Source organism: Ammospiza nelsoni, chromosome 2 (assembly GCF_027579445.1).
Source record: "Ammospiza nelsoni isolate bAmmNel1 chromosome 2, bAmmNel1.pri, whole genome shotgun sequence".
NCBI lineage: Eukaryota > Metazoa > Chordata > Aves > Passeriformes > Passerellidae > Ammospiza > Ammospiza nelsoni.
In genome coordinates this window covers 79,415,059-79,433,888 of record NC_080634.1, presented here as the reverse complement: position 1 = coordinate 79,433,888, position 18,830 = coordinate 79,415,059, and the positions used below count along the sequence as shown (strand labels likewise).

The 18,830-nt window shown below is 38.8% G+C and overlaps 1 protein-coding gene across 6 annotated transcripts in view; it reads right to left on the bottom strand.

Annotated features, from left to right (window-relative positions):
* Positions 1-18,830, bottom strand: part of MBNL2 (muscleblind like splicing regulator 2) — a 106,070-nt gene that overhangs the window by 70,284 nt on the left and 16,956 nt on the right. The gene's annotated exons all lie outside the window — the stretch shown is intronic.

The following is an 18,830-nucleotide window of genomic DNA, read 5'->3' as shown; positions in this document are numbered from 1 at the left end:
GTGACCAATACTTCCACCAGAAGTTCCTACTGCTAGCATGAATAAAGGCAATGCAATGCTAATTGCTCAAAATTCAATTTCAAGTCCAAAGTCCAGTAAGATGGGTCTGGAAGACACTTAGCTTTACTTGGTCATGAAGAACAACAAGGTGCAAGAGAATCAGTACATTTTGAAATAATTATATGCAATTATAGTAGAGCACATAAATTACAAACTCCACAAATTAAATATTCCATCAATGTTGTCTGACAGCATCAATGAAGAATGAGATTAAGCTAAAAGCATACAAAGAGGTGAGAAAATACTCATAACTGATGAAAAGGAAAGAGAGGAGGAAATACAAGAAGAGCCTCTCCACAAGGGCTTGTTGAGCTGATAGCTTGTTGGGCTGATGATTTAGCTGGCTAAATGTAAAAGAGGAAATACTCTCCCTAGAGCCACACATTCCAATTCAGAAATGTCAGTAACGGTTTTCAGTAATAGATGTAGGAGACAGACGGAAATTTTGGGAAAAGGGTAAATGTTATACTGCACACTGCTGAAAGTCACAAGTAGTAATACTCTGCAGGGCTGCACACCATAAAATTGACAAAGTTGTTTCTCAAGTAGTAGGTGTTAAGACTGAAAAAAACCAGACACAGCACGTGGCAGCAAAGCAAACAGCACACAGTATAGAAATGGCAGTAACCATGGTTTTTAAAAAAGAAGTGCACAGCAGAATCACATACAAGATTTGTGAGACTACAGCAAGAATTCACACCAAAAAGCATTTGGGCGTGCAAGGTACAAGAGTGAAACACAGTATCTTCCTATTTCTTACTCTCATGCTACATGAAGATTTTCTAAAGAAAGGAAAGCATGAAAAGTTTGTCTCTAAAATCCATGTCTTGTCCAACATAACAATGCCACGTGATTTCTCAAGAGTCATCAAGTGCGTCAGGAGTTCCTCCTGGTAAAAACTCAGGAGACAGAACTGAGTCCTGTCTCCTTTCTGAAGGAGGCCATGCCTTCAGCAGGAGGCAAGTTCAAACATGGTGAAGATAGAACAATTTGGAGTGCTTTATCTCTACCACTTACATGACCTATGTGTTCACAACCACATGCTAGGCAGCTGTCATACCTCCTCTGCCCATCACCTGCACCAGGAGGATGAAGGAAGAGATGCCATCTTGAAAACCTCAACATGAGGGACACAAAACGAGGAGGAGGGAGAGAAAAGACAAAGCAGAGAATAAAATTATTCTTCTTGGAGAAGTCAAGAAAAGTAGAATTCAACACATGAGGAATGTGCTCAAGAGAAGGAAGAAAATGGGAGAGGAAGGTAGGAAAAGGAAATGGCTGGTTGTGAAACTGAAAAGAAGGGACAGACTTCATAGCAAATGGAGAAAGGTGGAGAAAGGCTGTGAACATTGGAAGAGAGAGGGACAGAGGAAATTTTAGAAGGAAAGCAGAAGAGACTGGGTTACAGGGAAAAAACTCCAGCAGTTTGAGTAAACAGGGAAGTAAATAAGGGAAATGAATGGAATTTATATAAGAAAATATAACAACAATAACAACAACAATCCTCAATAAAATGCCTGCAAGGTCACACACCATTATTAACATCATGGTTAACCCTGACCTTGCGTGTTGCAAAACCCACCCATCTGGAGAAAACCAGTGGGTTTTGCAAATGCAAACTCTGCTCCTCTTCCCACTATTTCTAATTGTGTCCCAGCATATCAGCTGAAGTTAGCTGTCCTGACAAGACCAATGGTACCTCACTGGCATAAAGCCCTCAGCACCAAGTGTCCCTTATCCTGGCAGAAGATTTTGTTTGCCTTATGGTTTTGTTTAGTTGTTTTGTTGTTATTACCATCAATGATCCCAACTCAAGACAACACCCACCACTGTAGCTAAACAAACTATCAAAACTTACAAACAAACAACTGAGCTGCAAAATATTCTTACTGAAGATGAAGGAAGTACTTAACATAAGAGCAAATTATTTTTGTCTTTTTACAACTATTATTGTTTATTTTCAGTCTCTCACACAGTTGAATCAATGGAATTGATCAAAAATTCACACGTACAAATGCAGTTTTTTGTAGGTTAAGTGAAATGAAATTCATAGACATGTATTTGTAAAAGTTATTTAGCTTTGGATCCCTTTTAAGATAAGCATCAATTCCCTTTCACAGAAAGCTAGCAAGGCATAGGACTAGAAGGCCTTTGTCATGGTTAAGAAAAAAAATCCTTTTAATTAGTAGACAAGACAAAGCACACAGACACTAGAAGCCCAGAGAAAAAGTTCTCAGAGAAATACAGGGCAGCCTCATATTTGAGAATTGCAAGCAAAAACAAAGCCCTGCCCTATTATGAACCAGCCGGATCTTTCAGCTGGAAAATAAGAGCTCTTACTATCTACAAAATATGAGTTGCTTTGGTACAGTTTTACTTATCAGCCAGATCATGTGGCAATGGATTATGCAGTATCTGTCTAATGGTGAAGCTGAAACTTCCTGGACATGACATACTCATGCTTCAGTAGGTAACACGTAGTAATGAGCAACCCCATCTCCAAAAGTCATGTCTGCAGGTGATGACATCCACTAAAGGAGCACAGTCTTCTACATGATCTCACCACAGATATCTAGAGGAACCACTAAGTCCACCCAGAAGGTGTTAAAACAGTTTTACACTTTTTGAGGTTTAAACACTCTGTATTATTCATCACATTAAAATCTTCAGTAAGAGATGTCAACACTGGGTCTCAATTTGTTGCTCCTACTGTCAAAATTTATCAACATGATCCATATATTTCTTCTATAAATATACCAGAAACATAAGAATTAAAAAGTTAGAAAACCCTCAGTTGTACTTAAAGGGGACCGTGCAGTTTGAAGTATATAAGCTCTTCTTTCCCAAACAGAAGAGATGTACTAAATATACTTAGCCAAGTGCAAGTTTGATAATTCCTATTATTATACAAGTTTGATAATTTGTAAACAATGCTCTGTTTTAAAGACAAGGACCCAAAAAAAAAACCAAAAAAACCACTCCTCAAACCCCAGAGACTCACTAAGCTGTGAAAGCAAGGTGAGCCTTCTCTAGGTCACTAGCAGGGAGAAGTATGTTGACTTACAGACTACTGCCCAAATTCAGTTAAACACGTGACCTCAGGTGGGAAAAACCTTCAGGACCTATCTACAGCCACCACAAATGACCTGCTGGGTACTCCAATGCCAACACAATGTATTGAAAACTCAGTTTTCAAACCCAGCACACATATACTGCCACTCTTCAGGGACAAACTGTTTTCTCACCCAAATGTGAGATCTTTTTCAGGAAAACCAAGGTCAACTTTCTAACCCCAGGGAAACAATTTTAAGCTGTTGGCCCAAAGCAGGTTGCTTCTACAACTTTTATCCATTTACACATAAACAAAATCTCATGTTGCTTTCTCACAGAAAATCATGTCTTAAATTCCAGAAACTTTTTAACAAAGAAACAACAACAATGACCCTGCAGGAGACACCAGGCCCAAAGAGTTAAATGTCAAAATTTTAAGGTCTGGCTGGAAGCTGGAAGAAAAAGAAAAACAGGCTCTACCCTTAGACAGGGTTAACCATAAGCATCACTAACTTCACATCCCACAGCACAAGTTCAGCAGTGTCTTGACCACATACTACTTTGACTCAGATTCTCATGATGTTCCTTTTTGTTCAGGAAATAAACTGATCAGTAAGAAAAAAAATAGTTTAGCGATTTCATTCAACCTGGACTTACTAGTTTTGAATCAATGATTTTACCTGGGTCAGATGATGTGGAACAAAACACAACCCTCTCCAGATGCCTCAGGACATCTGAAAACACAGATTAACCAATGTGCCCCACTACACAGATGCATCCTCAGACTACTGACAAGAATTGTGTTCCTTCAAAAAGTTGTTGCTTCTTCAGCAGTTGACATATTTGCAAAGGAAACTAGTTTTGCATTTCACTATGTTTACAGACAAAACCAGTGGAAAGATTCCCTGCATAAGTTTAACTCATAGGAATGCTTCTGTAACCAGATCAAGTTACGTATCCTGAACATTAACAATGGAAATAGAGATATTTGAAGACTGACAGCTACTGAACACTTACCCTTATTCCAGGAAAAGGCATTCAAATCTCACTAAGTCATACCTCTTGTTTGCAGCTGCATAGTGGACTCCACTTTCAAATCATTGAGGACACAGACATATGTTTAGAAGACATTGGCATGTGCTTTAGTCCACAAGACAGTGGAACTTTGCTTCCATTTTTCAACTAAACCTCATATACACTCTTAAATGTCCTTTCCCCCACGTTGATTGCGCTTTAAATAGCATTCAAAGCCTCCAAACAGAAGATAAGCTGCCCACTAAAGGACAGCCACAACCCCACAAGCTCACTCCACTGCCACTTTAAATGCCAGCTACTTGCCATTTCCTCAACTCCCCTGTGAAGTTCTCTCTTGAGCTCCCCCAAACTCCCTGCTGAGGAAAGCAAGACTGCAGCTGAATCCCAGGCTGGATCCATTCTGATCTGCCTCATCAGGTGCAGGGTGGCACAGCAGCACAATGCCCCTGCCTCGCACGTGCCAACTCAACAGAGACATGGCCAGCTGCTCACATCCCACTCCAATGGAGCAGGGAGCAGAGCAGGCAGGACAGGCACCCCACCTGCAGCAGGTCTGGCTCCTCTCTGCAAGCACCTTTAGCTGCAGTGCTGTATCCCACAGGATATCCTCCCTGTCCCTGGAAAGCAAGGTGGCTCTCAGGCACCACGCGCTAGTTTAAGCCTATTCCTCACTAGCCAATACAAACAGGATCCTACATCAAAATATGCCAACATGAATTAAATAAAAAATAAAGTGATTTTACAGGCAAATAATGTGACAGTCAGCATGCTTGTTAATCACATTTGAATAAACTACATCTTAAAGAAAGAACATACAAGAGATTCTCCTGTGGTAGATAGGCTTTTCTGATCCCACCAGCTTTCCAAACTAGGGAAACAGGACCAGAAGTGATGCATCAGTACAGAGGTATCATTCATCAGTGAGTACTATGCCAGCTTTGTGTTCTTCTCATTAAACCAATGTCTAACATTCATACTTTTTTATATGTACACTTATTCTAGATATCTACTAAGACTGAACAATGCACAGTAGAGTTTAGGAGTGTCTGCATCGTTACGTAAAAAGACAGCATTAAAACCAGAATCAGGCTTTTGGCTCTCCTCCGAACTATTGTGGAGTCACAAAAAATTATAATCACTAAATTCAAGAAACTAGAGAAAACAGGACAGGTTTCCATGAAACATCATCCATTCTTTGATGGCAAATACAAATGGGAAATCTTTCTATCACCATAACATTTTTAAGAAGAGCCATTCAACTACAGTAGAGCATGTATAAATTCTTCTATAAATTTCAAACAAAACTTACAAACATTTCTTTAATCACTTTCAAGCATTTTTTTTTTCATTTTAAGATGTTAAGCAGCTCCCATGTCACACTGAGGAAACCAGTATTGCTCAAATGAGGAAGAAGCCAGAACTGCCATATCAGGGAACCAGCCCACTTGTTTGATCAGGTGGCTGGTAGCCAAAAATACTAAAATTCTAATCCTGGGTCTTGTATTAATTCAACATGAAGCAGCTCAAGTCAGAAGTGCCAGGACTTACAAAAAAGACATTATTTATTTTATTTGCTTGACTTGGAGATCAACTATTGCAACATCCTTTTGCCTGTTACACAACCAGCAATGAACACTTGTGAACTGTAATTCAGATGAACACTTTACAGAGCATAGAGACAATCCTAACTATTTTAGCTAAGCTGACTGAAGTTCAGGCCAGGGACAGACTAGAAAACACCAGTCTGCTTTATTTAAACTGAGCATGACCTTCAAATCAGTTTTGCTAAATGAGCCATATTTTCCTTGTCACGATCACTAATGTGCCAGGTTCAGGCTGTTTAGTATGTCCCTCCCTATTTACAGCATGGCAATGAGCTTCTTGTTAAAACCTGCCGCTTCCCTTTGAAGCTGGCTTTACAATATACTAACACTAATGTCCTTTGTCCCTGGGGAAGTAGGTGAGGAGGAAGGTGTACCACTGACTGTGAAACAACCCACACAGCCTGGGACCTTTTCAGCAACCCACTGTACTACTTTGCTAATGGACCGTGAAATATTTCTGCTGAACTTTAGGTCAGTGGATGACTACAGACCACAAGAGTATTTTCAAAAATCAAACTGCTTCGAAGTCATGCTGGAAAAACTAATGCTTATTGTGCTTCAGTTAAAATGCGATTGCAGAAGAGTTTTCTTCTAGCAAACTAATTTTGTTTTTATTCTACTCCTCCTCTCTTGGCTTGGACTTTCTCACAGTTTTTAACTTAAACACTTTCTAAGTCCAAATTAACCTGATTTTTCCTCTATGTGCATGAATTTCATACACAAAATTCTGTTCCCACCTTGACAAGAGGGCAAAAGCAATTTCTGTTTCTGTGCCTCGGCAAGCAGAGTTAATCATCCCCGGCAGCAATGACGTTACCACTTGGCCTCTTGTGGACACAAATGTTTTGCTTTTGGCAGAGTGAAACATGTAATAGCTATTAATCAAACCCAATTCCCCAGGAAAGGGTACCCCAGTGCATTAGGAGCTTCCACTCACACCCAGCAGCAGACATGCATTGTATTTACGTTTTTTAGGACTGTAAAATATTTATAGAAAAGTGTGCTTATGTACTGTGAAATTTTTACAGACTGGCATGGAGGGAACGTGTGATCAAATGACTGTTCTCACCTGCCAAAGGACTGATAACATGCTGTTACACAGGAGCACAGTCTAAAGGAGCTCAGGCTGTTGTAAATTTTCTATTTTCTCTAGTCCAGTTTTGCTCTAAGCCAAGAAGGCAGAACTCTTGCTGAGGTATTTATGTGACAAACAGCACCCCTTTGCATTGAAAGACAAGGATAAGTCTGAATAAACCAAAGACTGCATGTCAATTAATGACATGTTGAATTCACAATCTGCACACGTTTTAAGATGGCCAACAGCATTATTAATAATATACTCCACAAATTACCCGGCTCTGGGAAGTTGCATGGCACATCCAAACCAAGCTCCTAAGGTGAGGGCAGCAAGTACACTACCTAATGCTATTAACTCCAAACTGCCTCTTAAGTGCTTAACCCATCCTGGTGAACAGATTTCCTACACTATATTCAAGCAGCATCACCATTCTGAGATAAAATACCCGCATTCCTGTGCCATTTCCTCCACCTTTTACCTGAGCACAGAATAACAATACACAAAAGGATGACCCTAGCAGATGAGCCAGAGTCCATCTTGCCCAAAATGCAGCCTGTGACTAAGACTTATACTAGATGTCTTCAGAAGAGTGCAGAACCAGGGCAGGCAGGGCATGATATTTCCATGAATTTTCTCCCAACAACCTGTAACTGATGTCTTTGCATTTAATAGGTCTCCCTGAATTTTACTTCCACAGATTTCCTCAATCCCTTTTACAAATGCTGCTGTCAGAAATATCCTTTATAATGTGCATGAAAAGCAGGATACCAAGAAGAAGCCTGACTGCTCTCACAATTGTTGACAAAAGCAGAGACTCTCAGGAGAGGAGCATGGATATGATAGGAAACACTTCAGGACTTTGGAGATTCACAAAAATTTGAAAACCACATTTGGAGCTGGAGAGTAAGACGATTGATTACAAAAGACTTCAAGAGAATCTGTGTTGTTTCACCTGTGCTCCTGAATGTGTTAAACTACAAGCTCCAGGAGAAGTGGAGCTTGGAGAAAAAGATTTAAAAGCTACCACAAGAGGAAGAAACACCAAGACCCCTTCCTCTGCACCCCAAGCTGCATCACCTAGGAACACTCCCAGAAGCAGGGATCTTTCTCAGCAACCCAAAGGGGAAGGAAGAAAACCTGACAGCCTGCCTAAAGGAGCCTAAGCAAGGCACTCCTGCATCCTACCCAAAGCATTTCACAAGCATCTCAAACATATTTTGGAAGGACAAACTTATCACAATGGCAAAGTGCTTCTGGCAGGGAAAAGAAAAACCTCAGTAGCATCTTTAGTACTCAGAGGGTTGCCAAGCAAGCCTTCACCAGAGTCCATTTTATCACAAGGATTCAATTCCCCTTTTGCTCCATTAGTAGCGTGCACATAATAGACAACACCAGTTTTATTTACTTCCAAAACTAAAGGAATACTCATGAAGCAGAACATATTCAGTGCTTTACTGCTTAAATATCTCACAGGACATACTGCAAAGCCTGATTTGGTGCCTATGCCAGAATACTTCATATCTTACAGCAGTTAAAGATGGAACAGCAACCTAACCTTAAAGTCACCTATAGAATAGTAGATAGTTAAATTATTAATCTTCAAAGATGATTTTTAAAAAAATATTTTTAAATAGTGCTTTTATACTAACATTCCAACAGCAGCTGAAATCTCCCATTAAAAGCCATTTTTTCAAAGATCTTTCCCAGTTAAGAAAAAAGCAGAAAGGGGAGGTTTAGCATGGCCTTGAAGAAATAAAAGGTAGTATTTAACAGGTTGGTCTCTATTGGTCTCTTCTGAAGGTAGACTGCCTTTTTGTGTTGTAAGCAGAAATGGCTTCCTGCCTTTGGTCCTCCAAGGTGAATAAAGAAAATATTTAATAACGTTCCATGTGAAGATGACAGTAAGAAACTTCATTTTCAAAATTCATGCATTTGTCCACAAGAAAAAACAAATAACAGAAAACCCTAAACAAAACCAACATATAAAACTTCAAAGGCTACCTGTGTTTTATTTGATAATACATAATTCTGCTAAATTCTGCAAGCTTTTCTTTTTGGAATAAAATAAATTTGCATTTAGTGAACCACTATTCAGCTGTCAAATAGCTATGACAAGTTCAGAAGGAGAATGCTTTTCCCCTAAAACTGTTTTTGCAACTAGTGGCAGAAAAGAAGAGACAAGCTTTTCTCATATGACTTGCAACTTGTGGTGAATGTCTGTTTTCCTGAAAGTCTTGAATACTTCTATTTAGTACTGAGGCAAATAACGGAGTTACAACTGGAAGGAGTGCACAGTAACCATCTGCAGACATTGCCTACCAAGTAAACATTTTTTCCCCTGAGCTCCAGGATGACGAATTTTGGGTTTGGTGTGCAGTACCGCTACTGACCTTCCCTTTTGCTTGAGCACCAATTAAGAAGCACTGACCCAATACAAATGGGTCACATCGATCTGTTGTTTTGATTTGTGTAACATGTCTGCCTCAGTCCAAAAAGCTCACCACCCGTTGCCACTTGAAGAAAGTTACTTTTCAACTCAGTTTCATTTTAGAGAGTAACTTCTTTTCTTTTTTTTTTTTAATTTACAACTAACAGGAGATAAAGTACTTAAACGTAGAAAGGCTACACAGAAATCAACTCAGAAAGTTTATTTGCCTACAGTAAGGACATTGGATGAGTTCATACTCATTTTTCTACCATGTATATCATTAATTTGTTTGTAACAGTGGAGGAGATAAACTACATTCAGGTTTATGTCAGGGAAAAGAATCCCAAACCACAACAAAAAACTCCAGCCAGCATCTTTCAAAAGCAACTTCAACATATAGAGTCTTGGTTTTAATTTCTCTTTGCTTAAAAGTTGGAAAGGGAATGGATTTAGGCAGCCATACAGGTTAGGCAGTGTTAGCCTATGTCTCAGAGCCAGGCATGTCCCCACCTTAAATGAAACATTTTCTCAATATTCAAATTACAACTTCTATTTTAACTCAGCTATTTATTGTGAAGAGAGCAGTAGGGAAAAAAAAAAAGTTGAAAAATCAAGTGCTTTCATGCTTTGACACAAAGAATTTCAATGTTTTGCAGTGAAAAATGAGCACATTTCCTATACATGGTTTGACAGAGCCCGCTTCCAGACCTTTTTCTACTATCTCTGCTTACTGGTAACTACAGAGATTTCTCTGTCCTGCTGGCAGTGGCAGAACAGGTAAGCACAGCCTGGCATTTTTGAAAGACAATGTCAAAATTTCTGTGTCACAAAGTGAAAAAATAGCAAAAGAAAAAAAAAAAATTGAATTGGTCAAATAAATAACATCATCAACACAACTCAGAGATTAAAAAAAACTTATAGAAACATAAGAAGTGAACTGTTTCTGCTATGCTTACACACATTTCTAATCCAGAAACAAGTTTTTAAAAATTACTTAAATGTGTTTTGAATGTGCCTTATTTTAGTGCAATATTTCCTTAGCTTGTAAATAAGAGACTTTATAACTTCTAACCTTCAGCCTGTACATGCTCTGATCCCAGATACCTGGTAAGAATTTCTTCCATTTCATACAGCATTTCCAGGATAAAACAGGTGAGACATAAAATCAAACCAGACCAGAAAAAAAACCCAAACAAAAAAAAAGAAAGAGCAAAAAAAAGAACAACCTCACTCTAGGTCAGAGTTATGCCCTCTAGTAATCCTCTACAACTTTATGGGATGCAAAGTTTACACTATCAATATTTGGCTTTCACAGAGATAACCACTTTATAACAATGCATAGGTTCTAGAAATCCTGAAAACCTACTTGAATGGCTCTTCTCCACATTTATCCTTCTGCCCATGACCTGAAAGACCAGAAATCATGGTACCACTTTACAGCAACTGAATAGGACTGTCTGCTATAAAACAACAAACGAAAAAACCCACTAAAAATACAAAAAGTCTCAACAAAAAAAAAAAAAAAAAACCAAAACAACGAAACAAACAAAAAAAACCCAACAAAAAATCCAAAAGCAAAAATATCCACAAACAAAAAGGCTCCACAAAAAAAAGAACAAACAACAAACCAAACCAAATCCACCAGCCCCTGCCAAAAAAACCCACCAAAAATCCCCTAATCCCCCCAAAAAATATACTCTGAAAAGAGAGGGACAACAAAGATGCAGTGGTATTCTAGCTCTATGCTTTCTTACAGCAAAAGTTCACTCAATTTACATATTGGGGGACTGGTCAATTTAATTACTATGATTCTGTAAATTTGAATGGGAATCCACAATTTAAGGTCCCATATTTGTTCACCACATGAACAAAATCCACCAGGAAAATAATTAAAGAATAATCCTGCATGACGTACCAGAAATTTCCTAACTGCAAAACAGGAGTCAAAATAGCCACACAAATTAAAAAAAAAATAAATTTGAAATCAGAAGATTCGAAACCTGACCACAAATTTTAATGTCCTGTTTCAAGAAAATAATTTTTACCTTGCAGTGAAGCACTCCAAAGATTATAATCATCACATATGCCTTTCCCCTAAGTGAAAAATATGCTGATGTTTTGGTGACTGGAGACCCAGATGGATGAGATACAGCTGGTTATCCTCATCAAAGCAGAATATTACTACTAAGTCTGTTTTAATTCCTATTACAAGAATCTTCAAGTTTAAGAAGAGAAGCCACTGCAGCACAGCTATCTCTTGCCCATTTCACTGGAAATCTGAAAACATCAAGTGCATTTCATACAACCTTACCACCTACAAGTATGTTTAGAAGCAACTGCCAGCTCTCATTAAGAAGTACAATTGTGACAATGGTAGGGAAGAGCTAGGAAATACAAATCCCAAAATGCTCAAAATTAAGTAAAATGAAAGCAAATTAATCATCTCATCTTTGTAACCTGATCATTTTTGTGGAACCCAGTTATTGTGATGACTTAGGCCTTATGGATGTTAAAGAAATTTAATTTAAAAGAGCAGCAAAAAGTGCTAAGCACTGCAGACAGTATGAAGACTAAAGTCAGAGCAGAAGTTCACAACAAACTCCCAAGATTAAATATCATGTTTTACTTCTAATAATATACTGTAATTTTCATAATTAGGTTTGCCAAGAGAGCTTCCTTCTCTGCTTTGCAACAACAGCCACAACCAATAAGACAGTTTGCAGTTAGTATAAAATTTTTGCGAAGTCATAACTGAAGCCAACTGTGAGGAGTTAGAAAAGGATCTCATGATAATGAGTCTGTTAGGTGATAAAATGACATCAGTTTTAACATAAAGATAGGCACAATAATGCAGATGAGGGGGAAAAAAGACAAATAATGAATAGCAAACACACAACACTAGGTTCCAACAGGACACTGCTACAGAGGAAAGATCATGTGGACATTAGAGGCATTCAGTGAAGACTTCTGCAAAATATTCAGCAGCTGATGGAGTATAAAACAAGCAGAACATTTGGCACTATCAAAGGAAAACAAAAAGGCATTACACTAGTGTGTATAGACATGGAGCATGTAACTCTGGAATGATAAAAGAGTGAGAGAACAGTAACAGCACCATCAGCACTGCAGAAAGGCTTACATGTACAAAGAGGCAGCAGTGAGGTTTTTGACAACAGAAAGAATATGAAATTCATACAGGCTGATGATGAGGATCACCAGATTCTGACTAGGAGGCAAGGAGTGTTCAGTCATTTACCAGTGGGGAAGCCACAGAAAAGACAGCTGTTTTTGCACACAGCAAACAGCACAAGGGTGAAGTTAAATGGCAGATGATGTGTTGAAAGTCAAAAATACCAACAAGTTAAAAAATAACTTTTCAATTAAAAATCATATTATTTAAATAGTCATCAGAATCAACAATGGCTACTATGTTCGAGAAGGAAAACCCTTCTCAAAAAGCTTCTCACCCCTGGTAGCTCAAGCCACGTGCCAGTCAAGGCACTGCCATCTTCTGCCTTCCTCATTTTTGGAAGGCAGCTCCTTACAAGCGGCCCAGCCCTGCAACCAAGACTGGCTACAAATCCATAGGGACACACTGATCCTCAAGCCCCACTGCAAGAAACTTAACATTTTCATCCCCTAACAAACAAATGTATTTCAGAGATGACAGACTCATCCCACCTAGCTTAGAGCACTTAAATGAGTCATTGGTGACCAAAAAGCCCCATTTCCTTCACCCTCCTTGTGCCAAAGGGGAGACAAGCACCATGAAGCCACCGTCCTAACTGGACAGACAAATGCCCAGCAGCTGGATTTTGCCACTGGCTCTGCACTCCAGAAGAAAGATTTACCAACCTGAGGGAGCAAACAAACCCAAGCACAAACATGTTTGCTCTCAGGCCTTACTCTTCTCGCCTTTCAGTTGTGTCCTCCTCCTCAAGAAACTGGGGAAAGAAGCTGGGACAGAGTGAGAGTGAAAAGCCAGAGAGGTGAGAGGGACTGCATCCCTCCTGCCCTGCAGAAATGTCCAACCAGTTCTAGCCCCACAGATGAGGTCCAGGACACAGATTCAGTTGCAGGTATCACTCTCCAGCTCCTCCCACTGAGAGGGATGTTGTGGTTTCTTACTACTTAGGACCTTTTACACCAAGGATTAAGCTGAAGGTTTGTTCCCCGCTGGTGTTTCCACTTCAAAGAGCTGCTACTGTGGATACTAAAGCCTTTGAAAGTGGCCTCACTGCACAGTCCTGAGCATTAAATGAGGTCTTTAAAAAAAAGGAAGGGGGGGAAAGTGGAAAGTGCACTGGCTTTATAAACACATCAGTGGAGCTACTTTCAAAGCCTTTCATGCCATCTACAATGTGACAGAGAAAATCTTCAAGTTTTTAGCCACCACCCCAACTTCCTTAAAATTATGGCAATAAAGTAATCCATCCCCAAAGCATTTCGCAGCATTAGCAGCGGGGAACTAAAATACACAAGGGAATTGTAAAAAAAACCCACACACAAAGCAAAAAAGTTTTTAAAGACAAGCACTAGACTCCAGGACAGCGGCGCGCCGTGCTGCCAGAGCATGCTCAGCATGCCAATAAGGACTGCAGCACCGCAATCCCCAGCACCAGCAGCCCACGCACCGGCGTCCTCCTCTGCACAAGCCTCATGCCAGCTGCAGGAGGTGCCCCAGGCCACAGCACCTTTTGGCTACGGGGTGAGGAGATGCAGGTGAGAAAGCTGGCACTGGTCTCCCCACAGCCACAGGTGAACACAGCCATCACAGAAATCCCACACGTGTTATCACAGCCTTTTAAGTAAATAAGAGTGAGGCAGTGCTGAAGTCCTGAATCATTAACTGGGTGTGGAGGTATGCTCCTGCCAGCAGTGAGCCTGCCTGTCCTGCCAGGGGCACAGCCAGAGGGGTCTGCTGACAAACCAAGGCAGCTCTAGGTTTGAAATATGCATACAGCTGCTGGTAACAGCACTGCAGATAGTGAAAAGTGGAAGGAAATACCAAAAACATATTTAAATGGACTAAAATAGGGCTTTGCCAGTCCAACGAGGCAGCCACTTTACCCACCTAGACATTAGCAGCAGTGTCCCACAGAGAGCTGCCAAAGACGACTGGGAAGGCACAAACCTGATCTGCAGAAACCCAGCATTGAAACATCATCCTTCTGAACAACAGAAAAGAATGGAAAACTTGTCACTTGGAAATTGTAGGTTAGTTTTAGACTAAGTTCAAAACACTGCCTATGACACCTGTAAAGTACATAAATCATGACAGATTCAGAAAACTAGGGACTGGGGGACTGTGTCATTTAACATACCTGAAGTATATATAACAGGGCAGTAGGGGGAAAAAACCAAAACAGCATAAAATTCCTCAGAAACTCAAGTTTAAAAGTATTCAGTTTGGATAGGAGTGAACACTAGAGGGTTAAAAACCAAAAAATTTATTTGCCAGGCCTCTTAAGAGCAATCATACACATAAAAACATACTGAAAAGCTGCCTTCAGAATTCCCACAAAAAAAAGGAAAAGGCATTTCTAACCAAATCTTAGCTTTCTCCTTCCATAGAACTACCACAGGTAAACCTTCCTGCATTTTTCCTTACTTGTACTCTCTAATTCTGTCTACTATCAGAGGTGCTGTATTCCCTGCAGGAGAGAAGATTTTACAGCTCATGAACCTCCAGACTGACCTTGTCTCTATTTATGAGTTCAGCAATGTATGATACCCAGATCTTCCCTAAAAAGCCTCCCAAAATGTTTATCATCCACTCAGAAATTGATGAAAAAAATCATTGATCTAAAATAGAAAAAATTAATAGACTCTGATATGAACCATCTGTTCCTATTTCTTGATCCACTTCTTTATGCAGTAACTGTATCACTTATCCCTCCCACTGTCTTTATTAGCTATTGTTTTTGTATAACAAAAATCATGAAGATGAAAAATTATTTTTACGAGTTTGTGTATATTATGTATGTGTGTAAGTATTTGTGGGCATATATCTAGGTATGAAAAAGAAGGGAGAAAAGAAAAGGAAAAACAAAAGGAAAAAAAAGAAAATAAATAATAAAAAGAGCATGAACCTCTGTGTTTATCAATTTGTTTACAGCTGAGCTCTTCTAGCTGGCAAAGTTTCAGGCATCACAAGCCCACCAGGTCTTTTGCCAGACTTACGACTCCAGGAATCCTACAAGTCTTTTGCAGCAGCAAATTGGCAATTCTCAACAGCTTTAGTAATCATCAGTAGCACAAAGAGTCCCCTACATAATTAGTATTTCTTTGTGTTAGTTATAAGGATTGTGCATATAATCCCCTGTTAGGTATGCTCTTCAATCTTCAGAGCCCCAGACTTTTCCTTTTTTAGCACTCCTGAAATAGGGAACGAAGAACTTGACGTTGCCAGCATTGTCGGAGAGAGAGCTCGGTGTTTTAGCGGCCCGGTTACAAAGGAATAATAAAAAATTGTGGCGATTAAGAAGCTGGCAGATCCCAGAAAGGGGATGCATAACTTCTTTCTCCTCATGCACTCTCTGCTCCAAATAGAGCCAAAAAAGTTTCATTTTAAAAGACTTTAAAAAGAAGACGCTATATACCAATAACCAACAACTGTCGCTGCATTTGCTAATAATGTATAAGGAGATTAGTTTAATTCGTCAAACAGTTAATACTGCTATTATTTGAACTAGTTTTCAGCACTGACACTCTCTTGAAATGAGTTTTATTTTCCTCAGGCTATAATTTCAGCCTGTTCACAGACCAGTTACATAGCAGTGGTGCACATTAGTTAACCATAATACATTGTATTAAACACATCAAATTAGCTTCACAATCACAGGTTTTAAAAAGAAAATACATACTAAGAAATTTTTTAAAAAGTGATTTAGCTATCTTTTGCTACAATTTTGCAACAGCCATATTCACAAAAAAGGGAAAAAATAATTTGACTTTTAAAAAAGTGTTTCTTCCCTGGAAGGGAAAAAACAATCCTCAAAGTCAGAAATTTCTAGCACAGTATCACTAATAGCTATCACGTGAAATTTAAATATTAGCAATGTGTTAAAACTGTATGTAAAATAATCTATTTCAATTAAACACTCTATTTCTCATCTCTCAGTATTATAAAAATGGAACATTTTACAGAGCTTTCACAAATAAACACAGTACAGACTATTTCTGATACATTTCTGAGCAACAGAGAAGACAATTCATTCACAGCTGAGGTGATACCTGAGTGCCAGAAATCCCACGCAACATTAAGAGCCATTTTTCTTGCTCAGAAAGAAAAAATTTAAAATGGTAGCACATAATTATCTCACATTTCTGTAAAATGTACATTTACACACTAAGAAGTTGATTTGCCTTTATAATTGCTCTATTGTCAAGCACTATACTTCAGGACCTCTAACTCAATAGAAAATTCTATCTTCGGAAAATAGAGTAATTCTAAACAAAGTCATTATTCCTTGAAAACAGACAGACTGCACATTGGAAGGTTACCACACTAATAGCTCTGATGAAATACACAGAGCAATTAAGCAGAAAAGATATCACTAAATTAAACAGACACCAGAATCTGGTCTGAAATACTTTTAATACCAAATAAATGTAAATACAGAATATTTACTACCACCTCTACTCTGTAAGCTGAAGGTTCATTTACCTAATCATATAAAGTAGTAGAATATTTATGCACTTTGACCAGGAAATAATTTTTATAAATCCTTTTGTCCTTTGAATGTCTGTCAGTAGTTTGATACAAACTACTTGACTAAGTGATGAATGCAAATTTTCACTTTGGTAGTCAGCCATAACAAGATAACTCCAGATATTGAGATCTACAAGGCACAGAAATCAGACACTGAATTTTTCTGAAAGTAAGAGATTGTCTCAAAACAGGAAACTGAAAAGTTTTCTCTGAGAGCTCTGCATGAAAGCAGTTTTATTTGCAATAACTAAATATTTGTCTCATATTTTACAGAGAAATCTCTTGAAAAAGATTCTTTTACTTGCTTCTAATTATCAGTCTTTGCCTCGCATGCTTAACACAGTCCGCACACAAACAACACATTTAAGCATCAATAGTGATAGAGAGTTAAACATATATATCCATACCCTATGGATTTGTAATAATAATGCTCTACATCCTGACATTTGTTTCATTTGTTAGCAAATCTTGAAATTCTCAAAAGACACAAGGTTGTTTTGACTTAGAAGACTGTAGCCTTCAAAAGCCACTGGTTCATGAACTGAGTATATGTCAACAACCCACCACACATCTCCAGCAAGTCCAGCAAGTCCTTGGCCGGGGAGCAGGGAAGTCATATCAACCTTCCCTGAGCAGGGTCAGCTGTGAGGAGTTGGGAGGGGACATCAGGAGTCCTGAGTGCATGTCCTGTACTTCTCCTTGAAGAACGGGAGGGGCAATGGACAGTGGGTCTATGGACAGTTGGGCTAGAAGGGCCTACCTGCCACAACACTGTTAAAACTTATGTAACTCATTCCTAGGATAAAGGAAATCTTGAAACTTTCCCCCCAAAATTACATCACCAAAAGTTTTTTTTAGGCAGCAAAAGGTTATTCTACCTGCTTTCTCTTTAAGAAATTGATCTTTAGTCCTCCTGAGTACATGTATACATGTATACATGTATAGTATTTTTTCTATCAACATCTTAGCTGAATACAAGTATGCAATGTACATGGCTATTACAAAATAAGAATACAACATTTTCTTGTCTCACCAATAGGTAATCTTAGCGGGGAAAAAAATTAAAACCCAACTATAATATGTACAGTACATATAAAGGATGCTGCTATAACACAACTGAAGTCAGCATGTTAATTTGGGTCACTAACTGGGTGACATCCTGAAAAGGTACTGAGTACCATCAATGCATATGGCAGTGTGAGAAAGTTGAAAAAGCTTCAGCATATAACAGGATGAGGAAATGTTCTCAGAGCCCTCCTGCAACATGATGGTAAAGTTTGCCTTCTATCTAATAAATAATAGGAACAACTGAAAACTACTCTGTTCTTCCAGAATTTTACAGATTTCTGCTCTCTCTAGAGCATTTAACATAAATCTTCTCCATTCCTTACTGAGGCTCCTCCTCTGGAAGAAAGTTGATGTGCCTTAGCACAGTGAAATCATTGCTCTAAAAGCCAGCCTGCTCATTAAATTATTCTGCTAGCTGTGTGTTCTCTCATTAAAAATGTATAAAGATCAGATAATTGCAGCACATATTATTAACCTTGTTTTCCTTGTTTTCATGTACAGGTTCTATTTTGCTGCCTAGACAAAGACCTGGAAAGGGCAGTTTTCTACAATAAACTACAATAAGCTAAACTACGTTATGAAAAATTTCCCTGGCTTTCATTGAAGAGCACAAGGAATCACAGCACAGTCAGAAAACCCCTATAGTTTTATAACAGGGTAAAATACTGTAATCTTGTTGTATACTCCTACAAATCTAAACCAGGCAGTCTTGGCTTCAGTTAAAGCTTCCGATAGAGAATTATTTAGATCAGCCAGTCTAATTCACCTAAATCTTCAAACATAGCTGCTATA